At 37.9% G+C, this 20,226-nt stretch overlaps 1 pseudogene; it reads right to left on the bottom strand.

Annotated features, from left to right (window-relative positions):
* Positions 1-7,048: 7,048 nt before the first annotated feature.
* LOC108288702 lies at positions 7,049-8,370 on the bottom strand (annotated as a pseudogene).
* Between the last annotated feature and the right edge of the window lie 11,856 nt (positions 8,371-20,226).

The raw sequence follows: 20,226 nt of genomic DNA, 5'->3' as shown, positions 1-20,226 counted from the left end.
CATGTATTATAAAACTTAGTTCACACCTTGCCTTTTTATTTTCTAAATTATGTGTCTGAAAATTGGAACTTACTAATGTTAATAAAGCATAATACATCAATTTCTTTTGTTCATGGTTTGTGCTTTTTGTGTCATCTCTATGAAATCTTAATCTTAAGGACACATAGATTTCCTCTTATGTTTTCTTTTCTACTTTTTGAGATGGAGTCTTGCTCTGTCACCCAGGCTGGAGTGCAATGGCATGATCTTGCAACCTCCGCCTCGCCAATTCAAGAGATTTTCCTTAGCCTCCTGAGTAGCTGAGATTACAGGTGCACTCCACCATGCCTGGCTAATTTTTGATTTTTTTTTTTTTTTTTTGAGACAGAGTCTTACTCTGTTGCCCAGGCTAGAGTACAGTGGCGCAATGTTGGCTCACTGCAACTTCCTCCTCCTGGGTTCAAGCAATTCTCCCGCCCCAGCCTCCTGAGTAGCTGGGACTATAGGCATGTGCCACCACACACAGCTAATTTTTTTGTATTTTTAGTAGGGATGGGGTTTCACCATGTTGGTCAGGCTGATCTCGAACTCCTGATCTCAGGTGATCCACCCACCTCAACCTCCCAAAGTGTTGGGATTACAGGCATAAGCCACCATGCCCAGCACCTTATGTTTTCTTCTAGGAACTTTACTGTTTAAACTCTTAAATTTACATCTATGATCAGTTTTGAGTTAAATTTGTGTATAAAGTCAAAATTCATTTTTCCCCCATAAGGATATTTAGCTATTAAAACACCATACATGGAGAACGCTGTTCTCTCCCCCATTGAACTGTCTTCGCATCTTTATCAAAAATCAATTGTGACATACCTGTGGTTCTATTTCTGGGCTCTATTTCATTGCTCTCTATATATATATCTTTATACAGATATATATATATATATATATATATATATATATATATATATATCTTTATTCTAAACACACTGTCTTGCTTACCATAATTTTTTAGTACAATGTGAAGGAAGCCGAGAGATTGCAAAGGAAAGAAAGGAAAATACTTTTGTGGCAGGACATGGTGTTAATTTTCAAATGGGAAAGGTGAAAGTATGAGCCTCATTTCAGAACAATAAAGTGCATCTCAATTATTTTTCTTTTTAAGTAATCATTTAATATTTGCTAAACCTTTCTGTGGTCTACGTGTGTGGCATATGTACCATGCACAGTGCAGATACAGGTGGTTACTTCTATTGTCATAGCTAGTGACTTTTATCTTGTTGCTCACCTCTGTTGTGGCCTTATATTGATACATTTTAGAATTAACCAAATCAACTAGTTAACACTTTCATGAGATAATTTTTTTTCCAATTTGAGACTCTATATAGAACACAAGAAGTTCTTTGATAAAGTAATTTTTGCTAGCTATATGGGTTTTATGTGTTTGTTTGCGTTTTGGCTTTTGGGGTTTTTTGAGACAGGGAGACAAGGTTTCTCTTTCTGTTGACCAGGCTGGAGTGCAGTGGTGCAATCATGGCTCACTACAGCCTCGATTTCCTGGGCTTGAGTGATCCTCCCACATCAGCTTTTCAAGTAGCTGAAACTACAGGTGCACACCACTATGCCAAGCTTATGTATGTATGTATGTATGTATGTATGTATGTATGTATGTATGCAGAGACAGGTTATCTCTTGTTTCCCAGGCTGGTTTAAAACTCCTTGGCTCAGAGGACCCACCCATCTCAGCCTCCCCAAATCCTGAGATTATAGGCATAAGTCACTGTGCCTGGTGTACTTATAAATGTAAAGAATGTATTGAGATGTTTTTTAAAAGATGTTTTCATTAAACTGAGGAAGATATGAGTAACTGGAACCAACATTTATTGATCAGGTACTATTTGCTGCATGCTATGCTTTGTGTTTTAGGTAACAATCAAATATATAATTGCTACAGTTTGTAGACTACCTGTTATGCTTTCGTTGTTTTCCTACTTAATTCTTGCAACAATCCTGCAAGGAGGGTGTTACCATTCCCATTGTACATATGTTTTCACTAAAGTTAAGTGTTTGACCTACTAAAAAGTGGAGGAAATGCCTTAAAATCTCACCTAATTTGGCCTTTAATCCCAGAATGTCCCCACTTACTATATATCACATTAAGGTGACCCATGATTATAATCTATATATTGCGTGAATGTCATGGCAAAATCTAAAATTCAAGTGGCAGTGTGAGCATTTCAAACAGGTCCATTAGCTTCTTGCCAGCTACATTAGATCAACATCAGTTTTATTTTCTCTGAATCAGAAAAAAATAATGAACTGTGTGAGGGCTAATGAAATGTAATCTGAGAGAGTACTCTTTTAACTTTGTTGGGCTAAAATTTTCATCTGACTCAGTAACAATGATACATACATGAGAGACAGTCTAAGAGGAGATGAGAGAAAATGAGCAAGGAAATAATAGTGGCATATGCGGTATGCATTAGACTTCTCAAAGGAGATAATCTTATCAATTAAGAAAATCCACTGAGGGCAGGTATCATGACTTGAGAGAAAGCAAACATCTGAGGAACTAATGTATTTCACCAAAGTATTACAGCTTGTACGAAAGGGAGCTAGAAGGCTAAACTGGACACTTTGCACTGGCACTAGAAAGAAATGGGGCACCAAGGTAAAGTCGGAGAATGAAAGAATGATTTGTGAGTTGAGGGAGCAAGGGGGAGTGAGGGCAGGTGTAAGATCACTTAATTGTTTTTGAAGCTGAGCAGCTCCCTGATCTTGTATCCCTGCTCTTGCTGCTCTGGCATGTACAAACAACTAATTCATTTTCTTTTATCTAGCACTTTTAAAGTACCTCTGAGAAAGATGGGGGTATACAAATAAAATTAGAATCACAATAGGTTGGGAACTGATCCAAGAACTTAATATAATACCTAAATAATAGAAAGCAAAAATAGCAGAAAACTAAGGTAGTTTGCATTCCTATGTCTTATGAATAAAACTAAAATAATTACATCATCCCTTGTTCCTTAAAAGTATCGTGCTTTTAACATTTTGACATGAAGAAGTGGTCATTCAAAATAAGATGCCAATGTGATCCACTGACCTTTGGTCTTCTCTTCGAATGGCACTCATTTCCCTCCTCCACCTGTACCACAGCACAGATTCTAAAAGGGGGGGAATTCAGTGGAATTCTAAAGGGGGGAGAATTCAGTGGAATTAAATGCAGCATCCACTGACCTTTGGTGTTCTCTTTGAATGGCACTCCTCTCCCCCTCCTCCGCCTGTACTACAACACAGATTCTAAAGTGGGGAGAATTCAGTGGAATTAAACACAGCAGGCACACACACACACACACACACAGAGAGAGAGAGAGAGAGAGAGAGAGAGAGAGAGAGAGAGAGACAGAGGGAGAGGATTCTGTAGCTCTTAGGGGTAGATTTTGTTTATGTTGAGAAACCCCAATGTCAATTACAGATTTTATCCCCTTCTCATAGGTGCTTTGTTTACTATATAAGTTCCTTTAATGTAAGTGACCGATCAGGGGATCTCAAGCGTAAGTGCTTTCAGGGTTCAGGCATCACCTAATTATAAGAAGACTGGCAGGGAACTATAGCAGTAGTGTCTTATATAAAAGCATTCTAATTTTACCTGTTATAAAGGCTGTCTTTCATAAAGAAAATGCACCTATCTACAGACCCAATTTGAGACCTTTGCATAAGATGAATTGTTTTGGTCAATTGTCTGCTATACTTATTAGAAATCAAATTGGAAATATTTAATGTAAACCTTTAATAAATGATTTGATGATAGAATTATGTGTATGTGTATATTAGAAACTCATATTGAATCAGCATAGCTGATAGGAAGAAGGAGAACTATATCAATCACATCTATCTATTCAATAGCAACAATGAGACTATATGTTCTTTTGAATAGAATTGACAAATGGTTAAATCAAATTGTTAGGTTACTTATGCCTAAATGCTTAAACATCTATGCTTAAAGATTGGCATTTTCCAACTTTCCACTTGGGTGTTTCTTGGTGCCAGGTGAAGCTCTTTCAAGATATTCAGAACTAACTGCATCTTAGCAATTAGGTAAAACCTTCCTTGTTGTATGAATATTTGACATACTCTGCTTTGCTAAGGATGATATCATGTTTGTGATGAACTAGGAAATGGAGAAAATAGTTTTTGTTCCCAGAAGACCAAGATTTTGTGAATTCAAGTATTCTCTCTAACCTATACATTTTTAAGAGCAGTAGGAAAAAAGTTATGCCAGATTCTAAATTTCAAATTTGAAGAGTCAGCAAACTTGTGGTTCAGGTGAAAGTTTTAGTGGTGTACAACCTCTGTTGATTTTCAGGTGTTAAAAGCAGTAGGAATATATATCATCTTGATACTTACTCCAGCTGCTGAATTTAAAAGATCATTGACCAGATACCTGATTTAAGAGATTCTGTATTTACAGACACTTGCTCTTCTCTTCCGCAGAGGAATGAGCTTTAAAAGCCCAGAGATATCAAGTGCATAACGCTCCATAAACCAATATTTTTAATAGACTAATCTGATTGTCAATCAGCTTCTACACCTATCTGAAGAAACATTTGACATTTTGTCTATATTCATTTATCAAGGGTCTAAAAATAGATTTAATTTAATAACATTAGTGTTCAACTTGTCCAATGTTTGGATCTTATTCCAGGGGGAACAAAGCTTGTAGCAATGCTAAAATTAGGAAAGTTGTTTTATGTCGCATTAGTTAACATATGCAAGCTTACTTAACATGTGGACGGCAAATAAGTGTAATTATATTAAAACAAGGAGCTGTAGCACAGAAGCAATAAAAATAGACTAGGTTGTATTATTAATTCTTGTGTTAAGGGTTTTGAGCCATGTTGATTGGCCTGAATTTTTTGATTTTGTTATGGTACAAAGGGATTGTTTGAAGTAATTTGTCCCTGAGAGAGGCTCGCAATCCCAAGCGGGTTTCAATTCAGCAAAGCAAATCTAATTTTGTTTGCTTTATGCAAACCAGAAGGGGCTGTGGTTCATTCTGTTTTCACTGGAGGGGAAAGGCACACTAATGGGACCTGCTGAAATGCAGGCATTGCAAACATCATACCCCTGCATATATTAAATTTAGCTATGTGATGCACTGTGTTCATCATCTCGTTGTGTACACAGATATGCTTTAGAACAAAGCCTTTTAATAGCGAGGGAACCTTACTACATTATGTCAATACTCTATTGTATTTATATTTAATGCCGCCATTGAAATACCTGCCCTTAGCTAGAGTATGTTCATATTTGTAATCATTTTGAATTTCAGCTGCTTCTTATGTTAAAGTGGGCTATACACTGAGGCTATTATGCTGGAACCTAAAGCCAACATCTGAAGATTAATTACATGTAGATTGATGAAGATTTCCAATTTTTTCAGTCTCCACCCCTACACATATACTCCTTGTATACCTGAGTTAAATTGGAGAGAATGCTTAGCACCTTGTTGAAAGAACAGGGCACATCACAAATCTGAATATTCAGGCTGGAAGATAAATGGAGGTTAATAATATCTGCACAACAGGTAATGCTAAAGATGGTCTCCATCCTTGTGACAAATTACCATCCTCCTACCTGCTCCCTCCCCCTAACTCGCCGTGGTCTTTCCTTGACTTGCCAGATACAGCTATGCTGCCAGATACATTTGATCAAATTCATCAAAATTAGAGGGCGCATGATATGGGAAAGGAAACCAGCACATGATAGATGTGATAATGCAGTTATTGGCTAGGTGGATTTATTCACATAAAGATGGAATTATTTGTCAATTAAAATTGCATAATGACTGCATCTCCTGTCATGCCAGCACTGTTTTCAGCATGTTTTTGTTTTGAAAACAGTTCCAACACTGCAAATAGACAGACACATCTCCAAACCCTTCAATTTGTCATTAGACATTTGGCGGCATGCCTATTTTCCTGTTAATTTTCCAAAACTACATTAATTTGCTGAATGACTTCTCTGAATCAGTTCACATAAAATTCAAGATGATACTTGTCATGTATCAAAGAGTGACTATTAAAAGCACAGGTTACTTGTAAAAACACACTGTGTGAATCAGTTTGAATTTTTTGTTTAAAGTTCAAACATGGGTTAGCATTAACGATTTTTTTTCTTTCCTAATAGAAGTTGCTTAATGAAACATTACAAGGATAATCTTCCTATTGTTTTTTTTCCGCTTCTGCTTATCTGTTTCTTCAATTTACTAATGTATACATTCTTAATTTGACTTGATTTGGAACAACCTCAGGCAGTTGAAATTCAATGGTGTGGCCAAAAATAATTGTTTAATATCGTGACATAAGGGATTTGGTCCTCAAGGTAGACTGCATCAGAGAGTTGCGTAATTTAAACATTGAGAGAGATTACCCTGTGCACAGACCAAATAGCAAGATCACATGATATTCTTAGAAGAATTTATTCCCTAACAAAAGAGGGAACTTGACTGAGGGATGCTCTAACTGTTACTGGCCTCTTGTAGCACAACATCATGAAATGGAATAGTCACCATTGCAAATATTTATTTATTTATATATGTGCTATCTTGTTTCACAAAATATATTTACTTTAAAACAATAAAAACATTGCCTCAGTCTTGACATAAACATTATCCAATGAGCTGTGACTAGTGATATTCCAGGTCAAAGCACACTTTTTAATGTGTGTGCGTGTGTGTGTGTGTGTGTGTGTGTGTGTGTGTATGTGTTGACCCTTGGGCAATACAGGTTTGAACTGCACAGATACACTTATTTGTGGATTCCTTTTGCCTCTGCCACTCTTGAGTCAGCAAAAAAAAAAAACCCTCCCCTTCTTCTTCCATCTCCTTAGGCTACTTAGAGTGAAGACAACAACAAAGATGAAGACCTTTATAATAATCCACTTCCACTTAATAAATAGCAAAAATATTTTCTCTTTCTTTTTTTTTTGGTTGGCACCAGCGTTTATTTCAGGAAGCAGGTCTGGAAGACCTGGATCTGTCTAGTGAAGTCCTGGAGCCTCCAGCTTCTCACTTGGCCTTCGGGTTGTGGAACTTTTGTTCAGCATATATAGCCTTGTCCCCAAGAGCCTCCTCGATCCTCATGAGTTGGTTGTATTTGGCCAGGCGCTCCGAGGGACAGGGGGCGCCAGTCTTGACCTGTCCTGTGCAGAGCCCCACCACAAGGTCAGCAATGAATGTGTCCTCAGTCTCCCCAGAGCGGTGGCTCACCATCACTCCCCAGCTGTTAGACTGAGTGAGTTTGCACGCCTGGATCGATTCAGTCACCGAGCCAATCTGGTTGACCTTCAGCAGCAGACAATTGCAGGCCTTCTTCTCAATGGCCTGGGCAATCCTCTTGGGGTTGGTGACTGTCAGGTCATCCCCCACAATCTGGATGTCCACTCCCGAGAGGAACGAGGTCCAAGTGGCCCAGTCATCCTGGTCAAAGGGGTCCTCGATGGAGACCACAGGGTAGTTCTTGATGAAGCTCTTATACAGCTCTCCAAGCTTCTCCCCAGTGATGTGCCATGCGGGATCATCAGGTGACTTGAAGTCAAGATCGTACTTCCCATTGTGATAGAACTCAGATGCTGCCACATCCATGCCGATCACCACCTTGTCTGGATAGCCAGCTGCCTGGATGGCCGTCTTCAGCAGCTCTAGGGCCTCATTGTTCTCCAGGATGTTGGATGCAAAGCCACCTTCATCACCCACATTGGTGGTTTCCTTCCCATACTTGGCCTTGATGACCCCCTTGAGGTGGTGGTAGACCTCAGCACCAATGCACATGGCTTCCTTGAAGAAGCTGGCTCCCACAGGCAGAATCATGAACTCCTACATAGCCAGCTTGTTTCCAGCATGGGAGCCCCTGTTGATCATGTTGAAAGTTGGCACTGGGAGTATGAGGTCAGGGTTCCCAGAGAGAGATCTGCGATGTGGCAGTAGAGGGGGACCCCCTTCTCAGCTGCTCCCACCTTACACACGGCCAAGGACATGCCCAGGATGGCATTGGCCCCAAACTTGGACTTAATCTCGGTCCCATCCAGCTCAATCATAAATTTGTCAACTTTTTCTTGATCCACAACACTTAGTTTCTTTTCCAGCAAAGAAGGGCCTAGAGTCTTGTTGATGTGTTCCACAGCCTACAGAACTCCTTTCCCCAGATAACGGGCTTTGTCTCCATCTCTTAGTTCCAGAGCTTCATAGATACCCGTGGAAGCCCCACTGGGCACAGCTGCTCGGAATCAGCTCTTGGCTGTGTGCAGGTCCACCTCCATTGTGGGGTTGCCCCTGGAGTCCAGGATTTCCCGAGCAAAGATTTTCTGCATGGCCATGGCTGGGATGTCTTCGCTGGAGAGCTGGATGGAGCTCCGAGTCTAGGTGGCAGCTGGGACAGTGTCCTATTTTCTCTTTCTTAAGTTTTTCTTAATAACATTTTCTTTTCTTTAGCTTAATTTATTGTAAGAATATAGTATATAATACATGTACATACAAAATATGTGTTAATATGCTGTTTGTTTTATTTGTAAGGCTTCCAGTAAATATTAGTAGTCAATTTTGGGAAGATCTAAAATTATACATGGAATTTTGACATGCAGGAGATCAACATCCCTAACCTCTGATTGTTTAAGAATCAATTGTGTGTGTGTGTATATATACGTATATCTCTTTATATGTTTACATATAGTACATGCACACAAATAGGAGATATATGTCTAGTGTATATGTACATATATGCCCATACTTATGCATATATATGTATATGCATGTATTATAGTGTACTCTGTGTCTACATAACCCTGGATACTTTATGGATGTTTTTATTATAATTACCTAAATAAATTATAAGTTTTTGTAATATAATTGGCCGAATGCAGCCATAGGGGCTGAATTAGGGAGAAAATAATTATATGAACCCCTAGTGAGTTCAAACCTGTAACAAATACCATAAGAAATCATGTCACTTTGAGCTGTAATCCTTGAGGTATATGTGGCAAAAAAAAGCCCCAGTACAGGATGATATCTAATTCACTACCACTTATGAATCCTTCCCCTCTATATCCCAACCTTTTGTACCTTTTCCTGGACTACCTCTTCAGTGTGATGAGAACAGGAAGCTTGGGAGGATGAGAAGAATAGAAAAAGTGGTGGCTAAAGTCCTCCTGCTGTGCTATACTATTGTTCAATTACTGCCAATTCAGGATGAATTTATACCACATTTGGTAATATTGACAAAATATCACATCAGTGAGAGTGAATATAAATGGTTCCTAATAGACCAACTCATCCCAATAATAAACATCTTCCTAGATTAAGCTCTAATATTCAAAAAAACAATAGGAGATGTCAGATCGGAGGAATTTAATTTCCTAGTGTGCTTTCCTAGAAGGCAACATGCACACTCTACCCCAGTGCACTGGTAAGTCCTGCACAGACATTTCTTCTTAACCCCGCTGAAGGCACTCCCTGCCCCAATTCCTGTACAGCTAAGTAGTCTAAGATTGCATGGGAAGTTAAGCCTGTTCTCAGAGAGCTTCCAGCCAGAGCAATGTGCTGATAATGTTAACAATCATCTCTCTGGGGAAAAAATATAAAAGCAATAACCTTGATTTGTAATGTGGGCTAATTCCAAGCAAGCAGTGTGGTACCACTGAATGCAGAGTAGGGAACAGGTATGAAGTATCATCATTCCATAGAATAACCACTCATGTAGACACAATAGTTGCAAATAACCTCAAAAGCACAGATTATAGCAAAATGTAGTAAGATATGAAGCAATAAATTTGGAGTGTTACTGTTATTTTTAATGTAATTTATTGGATTTTAAGATTAAATACTTTAAAAATATTAATTGTTAATACTGGTTGTATATACAAACAGCTTGCAAAAATCCTAAAAATTTGACAATCAGCTCTTAGGAGTTGGTGAAGACAGCCCAATACACAACTGCCTCCATCCAGTCTCACACACATAGCACACAACTAGCTTCCTGGTTCATTAGGATCTTCCCAGAGTTATGCCTCACAAAATGTGGAAATATTTGTCCTAGCAATAAGCAAAATAGCTTTGTGCTGATCAATTGCTCCTAATATGGTTATGTAGTACTGTCTCCACCTGTATTTTCAGTGGTGCATTCTTTTTCCTTGCCACCGAAGTCCCTGGTTGGACCTTTATTTTATTCAACTGCATGGGGAACATAGCCTCTGTCTGCATTCCTTTGTCTAGGAATAGTGATTCTGCATTCACACATAAAGAAGAAGAGAAAGAGAGCTTCTATACAATGGTGTGGAGTGCTATGAAATTTTACTGACACAAGTCTGGGAAGACTGCCTGATCTGTATTTGGAACAATGCTATTTTGTTTAATTTGATATATGTGTGGGCTTTTTATTCAAATAGAGTTGAACAGTTTGTTCCAGTGGGGGGAAAAAGGGCTGCTTGTTACAGAAAGGTTATTTATCGTTCACTGTAACACTTGGCATTCTGAAGAAAATTGTAAGAGTTCTCCTTTTGGGGGCTGTATGCTGCTATCCTAGCCTCTGTACAAAGAGATAAAGCAAAAGTTGAAGGAGAGATCCTTGGAGGCTGATTTGGGGCAGTGTTTTAGATGCCCTCAAATGAAGGTGCTTCTCAGCCTTTAAAAATATTCAGCTACCCATTCTATCACTCATTTTTGCAGCTAATTGGACATTTTAAAGTATGAATTCCCACTGCTTCAAAAGATTCAATGCCAACATCAATTAACACCTTCTGGGGGAAGAGTATATAGAAGAAGAGCTAAAAAAATCTTAGCAGTGTAAGCACAATTGAACTTTGCTATCCCAGGCAATATTTTTATTCAACATTACTCTAAAATGCTCATTTTTACACTGTAATTGCAACTCTTTCTCTTGTTTATTTCCTTGGTCTCAGCTCAGCTACTGTCCATTCAAACTCAGTTCAACTTTGACTCGTTTATAATCAATTTCAGGTTTACAGATTACCATACCAGTGACTCACACTGTAGGAGATAAACATATACTGTAGAATTCAGATGCTGTAGGCTTTTCTAAGATCAATAAAAATGAAAAAAAATAAATTATATGGAAAGAATGTAACCACATGTTATTTACATTTCTATTCATTCAACAAACATTGACTAACCATATACAATTTGGGGACATTATGACACATGACTAAATATTTTTAAAATAATGTTGTCTATATGAAAACTTAAAAAGATTATAATACAAGTACACTTGAATCGAAATTCTTTCATATCTTTTCATTGGCGGTCCACTAAGCCTGGACAGTCAACCAGCATTTATGAATTATCTTATCCTTGATCATTTTGCAGTGTCCTTCTCCTTTCATAGCTGTCCCCAGCCCTTCTGAAATGTAAGTACTTGTCAGGTAGAGACCATATGTGCTGCTATGTTTTACCACTTCTACCATCAGACTCAGTGGCCTTCTAGATCTTCAGTAAACATTTATCAGATTGAACTGTCTCCTTCCCTTTCCACCTTCATTAAGGTATATATTACATATACCATAGAATCAGATGTTGTGGACTGAAGGATTTTCAGAAAATTAAGGTCATATGACCAGGTTCAACCACAACAGTCAATACCATGTGATTCAGAAAATTAAAGATTGAGAAATAATAACTTCCCCTATGACCAAAGATTTCAGAGTAACTCCCCTAGTGGACAAGGGTCACGGGAAGGTGGAGGCAGACATTTAATTGGACCTTAAAAGACACTAGAACTTAAATAAGAAAATATGCATAGGACATTTAGCATAACTCAGCAGAAGTTGTTATTAAACAGATTTGGGTATTCTTCCAAACTATAATTCTAAATTATAGGAGCTACATAGGATTACACTAAACATAACACACAAAGCTGCCCTAATGTCTATGAATTCTCTTCCTGACATGCAGATGCTGAAAGTACTTGATGAGAGAGGTTTCTAGCAGGAGGGGACACTGAAGCCACATCTTTTGGATGAAGAACAAGAGGAGAAAATATAAAAGCATGAACAGGCCAGGCACAGTGACTCACGCCTGTAATCCCAGCACTATGCAAGGCTTAGGTGGGTGGATCGCCTAAGATCAGGAGTTCGAGACCAGCCTTGCCAACATGGTTTAACCCCGTCTCTACTAAAAATTCAAAAATTCGTGGGGCGTGGTGGCGGGTGCCTGTAATCCCAGCTACTGGGGAGGTTGAGGCAGGAGAATCGCTTGAACCCAGGAGACGGAGGTTGCAGTGAGCTGAGATCACACCATTGCACTCCAGCCTGGGCAGGAAGGGCAAAACTCCATCACACACACAAAGACACACACACAAAGCATGAACAAAGTGTGATGCAGAGGGATGTGAAATCATCTTCTATGAAGATGGTATAGATTAGCTAGGTAGAAACAGAAGGACCATTTGTCATAATAAATAAAAGGGTCATTCATTGATCACCTATTTTGTGCTAGGCATAATGTATTATACATGCCTTATCACTATATTAAAAAAAAACAAAACTGTGGCAGTGCAGATATTTAAGAGGAAACCGAGTCTCTGATAATTACACCATACACCTAATGTCAGGTTAGTAGGTTTGGGAGGGTGAGAGAATAGAGGATTTTAAATAGAATTACAAGGAGTTTGAATTCAATTTTACAGGAGAGACACAAAGGAAACACCTTCCAGGAAACCATGGTACAGAGAGAAAGATTTAATGCCTTGGTTAGAAGGTCCCTCAGGTAGGCTGGGTTTTAGTGAAAAATGCCTGAATATTGAAGTTGGCTGTGGATTTGAAAAGGGAAAACAAATTTAAGAGAAATGTGAGAGAAGGTGTTAAAAGTACTTGACAACAGGGTTTCAAGATGAATAGAATAAAAGAGGATAGGAATAAAAGGTTTATCACATGTACATGATGTGAAATTTGTTCATTCTAACTAAAATGTGATGGAAGTCTTATACATTAATGATAACAAATTTCACCATTCTTGAGTCAAATGTCATTTCTCTTCTCACATTGTTAATATTTTCAGTTGTGTGGAACCTACCAAGGTTCCTACCCTTGATTTTTTATCCCAAGAATTTATAATAAATTATAAGTAGGATCAATAATTATGAACCGCTAAAAGGGGAACAAACTGAATAGACTAATTTGGTAGGAACTCATGCTGTATGGCTTTGAAAGCCTGTGGAGGCTTTGAGGGCTCTTGGGCCAAAAGGAAAGACATGTGTCAGACAAATGAGACTCTATTCTAAGCACAGCTCACACAGGAGGACTTAGAAGAACAGAAAAAGAAGCCTGGAAAGGAAAACAAAGGAAACAGTGGGGAACAGAGAGATACAGAAGGTCAGGGTAGATAGAACCTAAGGGAAAAAGAGATGCAGTTGATGTGATGAAAGACAGACTTCTGGAATATTGGAGAAGCACAGAGAAAATGGCTTAGGAACGTTCACTATTAGGGCTACATGGGACAACATGGAAAAAGGATTGAATCACTAGAATACACTGGTGGTCAGAAAACAATGATGGACTATGATACTAGCAATGGTGATTGAATGGCTATAAGCTCCGTAATTAGATGCCTTTCATCTGTGGGTGTGTCCTTCATAGAGAAACTCTCACCTTAAGGTCTTAAAAAATTTGAACCCATTCAGACCAGCATTCACTCTCTCAGTATATTCAAGGAGTGAGTACTAGAGAGGCAATTACTATTCATTATAGCTGTTCTTACTTATATCACAAGTGTTCTTGTATCTCAGGGTACCACCAGGAGTTCAGGTTCCCTTGCTTCTGCTCCAGAGCTCCATTCGCCAAATGTGAGGTCACGCTCACAGAAAACAAGTCTGTCATCTAAAGCTCCAAAGAGCAATGAGATGGTGCTTATATTATTCTAATTCCCAGACCTCCATCCAGGCATGAGAACACATGTTCTCCATAGATTCAGTGATAATATGTAAAAGATGTACGAAGCCAAGAAAAGATGTACAAAGTCAAGAGAAGATGCACAAAGTAAGCCACAACAGAGAGAAAGTAACTCTAAAAATTACAAGGTCCAGAAATTTTACATTTTTGTCTTTATGACACTGAACTATGATAAACACTCTTAAAATACATTTAAGCAAAGTTAAATACATGGTAGATTCTACTCTCTTCCCTACAGGGCAGAGCCAGTGAAAGAAACTGATTAAAATGTTAACGATTCTGATTGAGTCAGGAGTTGATGACACTATGTCTACCCAAATGAGTTTGAAAGCACTTAACTAGCTCAATCCATATATTGGATAATAGGACCTGTTTTGAAAGTGACAAAAAGAAAGATTGGTTACTATTTTACATAGTCAACATCATTATAAAAGTTATCACATAAGCTACTCATGGACATACTTTGCTTAGACCAGAACCTTTTCATCTCTCTTTATTTTCATTCTTTTACTTTTCTTTTTCTTTCCTTGTTTTTAGATGAAGAGTGAAGTCCTATATAGATTACAACATAAATTCCTCCCCACAATTGCAATGAGAACACAGGGCCTGCTTTGTAGGAAAAAAAAAAAAAAGAATTAGTCTCCTTCAATGTGCTTACAGTAACCAGAACCATGCCCACACGCCACTGTGGCACAGTCTGCCAAAGGAACTCCAATATAATTGCCAGTCAGTTCCCCTATAAATAAATCTTCCAAAACAATGAGTCATGCATGTAAATATTGCCCTTGCAGAGCATATTTATTGCATGTTGATGCTGATTGTTTAAAAAGAGGTTATGGTTCAATAAATTGAACACCTGAGCTGAGCGCTTGTAGGATGAAATTGAGAGATGGGCAGATCAATTTAGACTCACTTCTACTTTTCGATCTGTTTAATAGATTTTCAAAATGACACTTAGAGACCCACGGAGGCAGCAGCACTTCACATCCTCCCTCAGACACACCTCATCCGGCACTCCCAGACTCGCTGCACTAGGAAAAGCTGATGATCCTGTGAGCAGAAATTCTCCGAGCATGCTCTTGGCCTCCTGCTCTCAGCTGAACCTGGCTCATTTATTCAGCTGGTATTGCGAGTTTGGGGGCACGACAGTACATCTGACCCCTTTGGGGTAAAATTTGATCTGGCATTTCATTTCAAGGGCTCAGCCACCGGTCTGTCAAATCTTCATTTTGCGGGTGCCCACTAGAACTGCTGACGCTTGTCTCTAACTCCCTCGGCTTTCATCTTTCACTGGCAATAAACATGTCACCCTGCTGAGGTGAAACACAATCTGGAATTAAATTTACTGCATATAAAATATAGTGCCCTCTTTATTGGTTCAAATACTTGTCACTCATAATTTATTTGCCCATGTATGGCCTTCATGCAGGGAGATGAGTGCTGCAAACAGAGAGGGGGCTTTGGTGTTTATTGTTGCTGGGATCTTTTTCACTTTTCATTCTTTGCCATCTTTGGTCCTAAAATCCCACTTATTGCCTTGGGCTAATCTGTTTTCCATAAAGCACCTCAAATAAAACTGGAACCCTTTGCCAAAGTGTGGTGAGCATGTCGCTGAGAGCATTGGCATCGGGTTTGTTGGCTGAGCTGCTGCATGTTTGCTAGGAAGTGGCAACAGCGTGGCACCTGGTATGCCCTCCAGTGAGCAAACCCCAAATACAAATCAGGGGGAAGGGAGGAGGGATTTAGTCCTTGTCAGTTTCAATCTCCCACTTGCCATGCCTTTCCTTCTGGCACTCAACTTTTTCATGATTTATTCCAAATACTGTCGATCAGCTTTAACTAATACAGTTCTTGTATGAAGCACCTCTCTAATCTCTTCAAACACAGATGTGGAAGCACGGCTTAGAGCATGGAGGCCAACAAAACCCTCTGCCTGTACCAGTGATTAGCTTTGATTGACACAGAACCCTTCTGCTCTCCTAGGCATCCTCTAACACCCATAAATGATTGTTCTAAAAATGAGACGCATAGGGTACGATGGGCACTAGCTTCAATAAATCTGCAGTGCAGCCATACTAGCAGATAACACGTTAACCATACAACACTAGATACATGGCATTGCCCCCACCCCTTCCAATGCTATTTCTTTTCATCACTTTTAGGTCTGTCTTTTTATAGAAAGGGTTTTAGTGAACATTAATTTCCCACCTAGAATTGTTAAAACATGCAAAGATGCATGTTTTATCTTTCCCTTCTGTTTTCAACATTATATGGTCCCAGATATAAAAAGTTATAAAAACAGAAATGTTGGGACTTCTATGTATTTCCAACTTGCTTTTAAATATAAGCTCAGATTTTTAATTTGACCCTCATATAGTATTCAGGATCACCAGAAAGGAGTACACGTCAGTGACACAAATCCAGATTCCCTCAGACAATTCAAATTACTTCAAATACTTACTAATTTCAGTGACATATACTATGTTTTTGCTTTTATTAATCCTGCCATCTTATCTCATTCTGAGTGTGAGAACTTAGAAACTTCTCCACTTGCCCTGATTGTCTGGGACTGTCTCATAAAGTGACAGTGAGTAAAGATTTAATCTTCTCCATAGGAAAAATGTCCTTTGTACGTAGAAGTGCTCTACAGACTCCAGATAATTCCTGCTGCTTCAAGGATGGTCCTTGGGGTTTATGTTAAATCTCCAGTGATTCTCCCAGATTGTAACAGATATTAAACTTCTGGTGGTAAAGTTTCCCAAAGTCTGAGGATGTCATTTCTGTCTTCCCATCCCCCAAAAATGGTCACTTTTTGACTAACCATGGATATGAAATCTCTCTCTGCCTGCTTTTTCCAAGCAGCAGTCTAAGTGAAGAGAGAGACAGAATAGGAATTCTTGTTCCAACCAGCTATGAAATGCCTAATTTTATTTGCATCTGCACACATATGCAGTTAGATGTTTTATTCATTACTAACACACTTACTTCCAAAAGAAACTTAAGAAAAGCAAAAGAAAAAGCTTATTAGTTTTTAAGATTTCAAAATAGCCTGAGTTAAACATTGATTTTCCCAATGTTTTCTAAAACATTTTTAAAATAAATTATATATATAGAAGGAGAATAATTAAAGGAACATGTTAATGTTTTAGAAAGTATCTCACCTCCTAGTCAGTTTTAGGATTATAGAAACAGAGTAGGAAGATAATTCATCTCATTTCATTTTAAGCCTGAGGAAACTGAGAGCCAGATAGTTTAAGTGACTGGCCCAAGATTATACAGTCAGTAAGCAGAAGAGCAAATAATACAATCAAGTTCTGGTTCAATACTATGTTCAGTCTCTACTAGTTGCTGGCATGTAATAAAGTCTCACTAAATAACCGTTGAATGAAGGAATAAATGCACACCAAGGTCCCCAAACCTTATTAGAAGCTGAGAGTGATCCCTGATCTATCCTATCTGGGCGAATGTGCCAGTACACACCAGTCAGAGCTGCTTGTACTAGATCTGTGAAAAGTAAAAGCAAAAATACTGCTCTTCATAAAAATCTCAGAAAGTACTTTTTTGTTGTACTTTTTAAACGTCCATTAATCCTATCCAGAGGTGAAAGTTAATTCTTTATTCCTTTTAAATTAATAATTTAGTGGTCATTTCAAGAATTTCAATGGACTTTGAATTCTACACAGTGTTTGACAGAGTGATTTTGCTTCCACATGCACTGTTCCACAACGATCCTGCTATATTCTTACTTCCTTCACAGTTGGAGAACATGAGGCTCAGAGAGTAAAAATGACTTCCCAGAATCCACATAAATTTGAAAGCAGAGGCCAATTTTGAACCAGGTTTGTTAACTCAGAATCTTGGGCACCGTGAATGGCATGAGGCTCCTGAAAAGGAATAACATCTCTGTTTGAAAGAACTAGTGGTATAAAGACTAACTATGCCAAGTAGGAATTTAATGTCTTTGTTAATTTTTCAACAATTCAATGGATATATTAGCGCTTTTTATCATTCTTTAACCATTTGTCAAGTGAGTGTCTGAAACTGTACATTATTATTTAATTTTCTAATGCTTTTGGACATCTTTGAGAGAAAAAAACTGAAAAAAAATTCAAGCTACTGTGTTATTGCCATTTATAAAATTTCTCAGTAGATATTCTAGAATGTCTGCTTATCATTCACTGTAAGATTATGTGTGATCAATAAAATAAAAATCAAAAAAATGTAAAATCAGTTATCTACAGCACTTGTCATAATAATTTTCTCTTCAAGTGATAGTACGAATGTTTCCTTTTATTTTGGAGTATTTTTGTTGTGTCGTGTTTGCATTTTCCATTTTATTTACAGTTTTATTGAAATGTAAAATCTACCACACAAGCACCAATAAAATCAGATGTGAAAATACTCATCTTCTTTGAGTTTTTGTCATGTGATTTTATCTATTATTCCCAGTTGGCTATAATAAGAACTATCCTATATGCCCAAGTCCAAACTTCTATTTGAAGTATAAAATATGTTATATGGTAAAATCTATTAAATGTGTTCTTTAAAATGGCTATATTTCTCTTACTACATACGTGAAGTACATTTATGTCCCGTAAACTTTAAAACAGTTTAGATCAGAACAAGAACTAGAGGGTTCAGAATGGCCAGCATATGTGCATTGAATAATAACAGTATTGGTGTGAATGGTATTGTCCTGCGTGGACAAGAGGAGAGAGAAGAGCAGCTGACCCTAGCCGATTTATGACTAAGCCTTTTAAAATGTCTCAGCATTTAAGGAATTAGAAGAGAAAGAGGATATCATGATGAAGTCAGACCCAAATGTATGAATGGAAATTAAGAGAGGAAAATGTTTTAGGTGAAGGAAGATGCCAACAAAGGCAAGCACAACAATGAAATCCGTAATGACAAGGGCTGATAGTCCTTTAATTTGGCAAGAATGAAAGTCAGTCTGAATCTACCAGAGCTTCTCTGTGAAACAGGGAAGATAGAATTCAGATAGAAGTAAGTTGAGGAATGAACAGAAACTGAAGAAATGGGATAAATACCTATATTTTCTTGGCTGGATGAATATTACATAATATTTTGCAATACATAGTCTTTGCAAATGTATTTTTAAAAATTTTCTTTCTGTAAATAATAGTGTATGTTAATTTGTAGAAAGTTTGGAGGCTATGAGAAAGTATGAAGAATAAAATTAATCTAAAATCCCATAACTCAGAGAATGCTATAGTGAAGTTTTGTTCTATTTCCTTGAAGACTTTGTTCTATGCAATTATTTTTTGATGTTGAGTTCATTCTACATACATAGCTCTGTATTCCTTTCCACTTGTCACTATTTTGTACATGTATCCATGACTGTTTTAGAATGCATGAATTTAGTGNTTTTTTTTTTTTTTTTTTTGTAGCTTCAGGGGAAAAATCCTCTAGTGAGGAATCATTGAGGGACAAGTTAAAGAGATAAGCCACTGGACTGATGTCCTACAGGTGATGAAAGAAAATTGATCAGGAACATAGAAGGAAGAAGGAAATAAGAAATGCACTAACACAGATACATCTGTGATCGGAGGTCAGAGGCTGAGCAAATCTGCACACTTTTTAAATGACCGAGAATGAAACCACCAGTATTTAACAAAGTATCTTGACTACCAACAAGTAAACACATTGTCAGCTTGAACACAATGCCAACCTGAAACTGAAAACCAGGAAATTATAAATGTCAGCAATTTGCGTGGTAGCGGTTTTCTATCCAGCTGCTCTCAGAACTGTTTTTTCAACATATAATAGTTTTGGGCAATTTCTTTACCTTTCTCCCTACTTATGTATCAAATATATTTTCCTCACCCCCCTTTAGTAACTCTGTTTAAGCAAATCTGAAATTGACCACAGAGAGCAGGAACTATTGTGCCTAAAATCTGCCTCACAATATATGTGAGATTAATCATATTTTGGGATTCTCCGCAAAAGACTGTATCTGTTTCATCTCATAAAATCTTTGCAGCAGGTATGCTATTTCCAAAAGAGGCTTATTTTCTTCATATTTTCTTTATAATGTAGGGAAAAGATATATTCATACAACTTTGAGGTTAAAAATTGATTCATTTATTTATAATAAGTTATAGTCTAATAAAGCAAGACTGAGGGTTGAAAAGAATGTTTTTCCAGAAGCTTTTCTTTTTAACTTGTGCACCACTCAATCATAATTTCTCGTCTTTTCCCATTACCTTGTTCTCTCTTATGCAAGTGTTAACACTCTCCATCAGTCAGAAATGCTAGATATAGGTGACAGGG

Source organism: Cebus imitator, unplaced genomic scaffold, assembly GCF_001604975.1.
Source record: "Cebus imitator isolate Cc_AM_T3 unplaced genomic scaffold, Cebus_imitator-1.0 Scaffold382, whole genome shotgun sequence".
NCBI classification, from domain to species: Eukaryota; Metazoa; Chordata; class Mammalia; order Primates; family Cebidae; genus Cebus; species Cebus imitator.
Note: the sequence above shows the minus strand (reverse complement) of the source record. Positions and strands in the feature narration are given on the sequence as shown.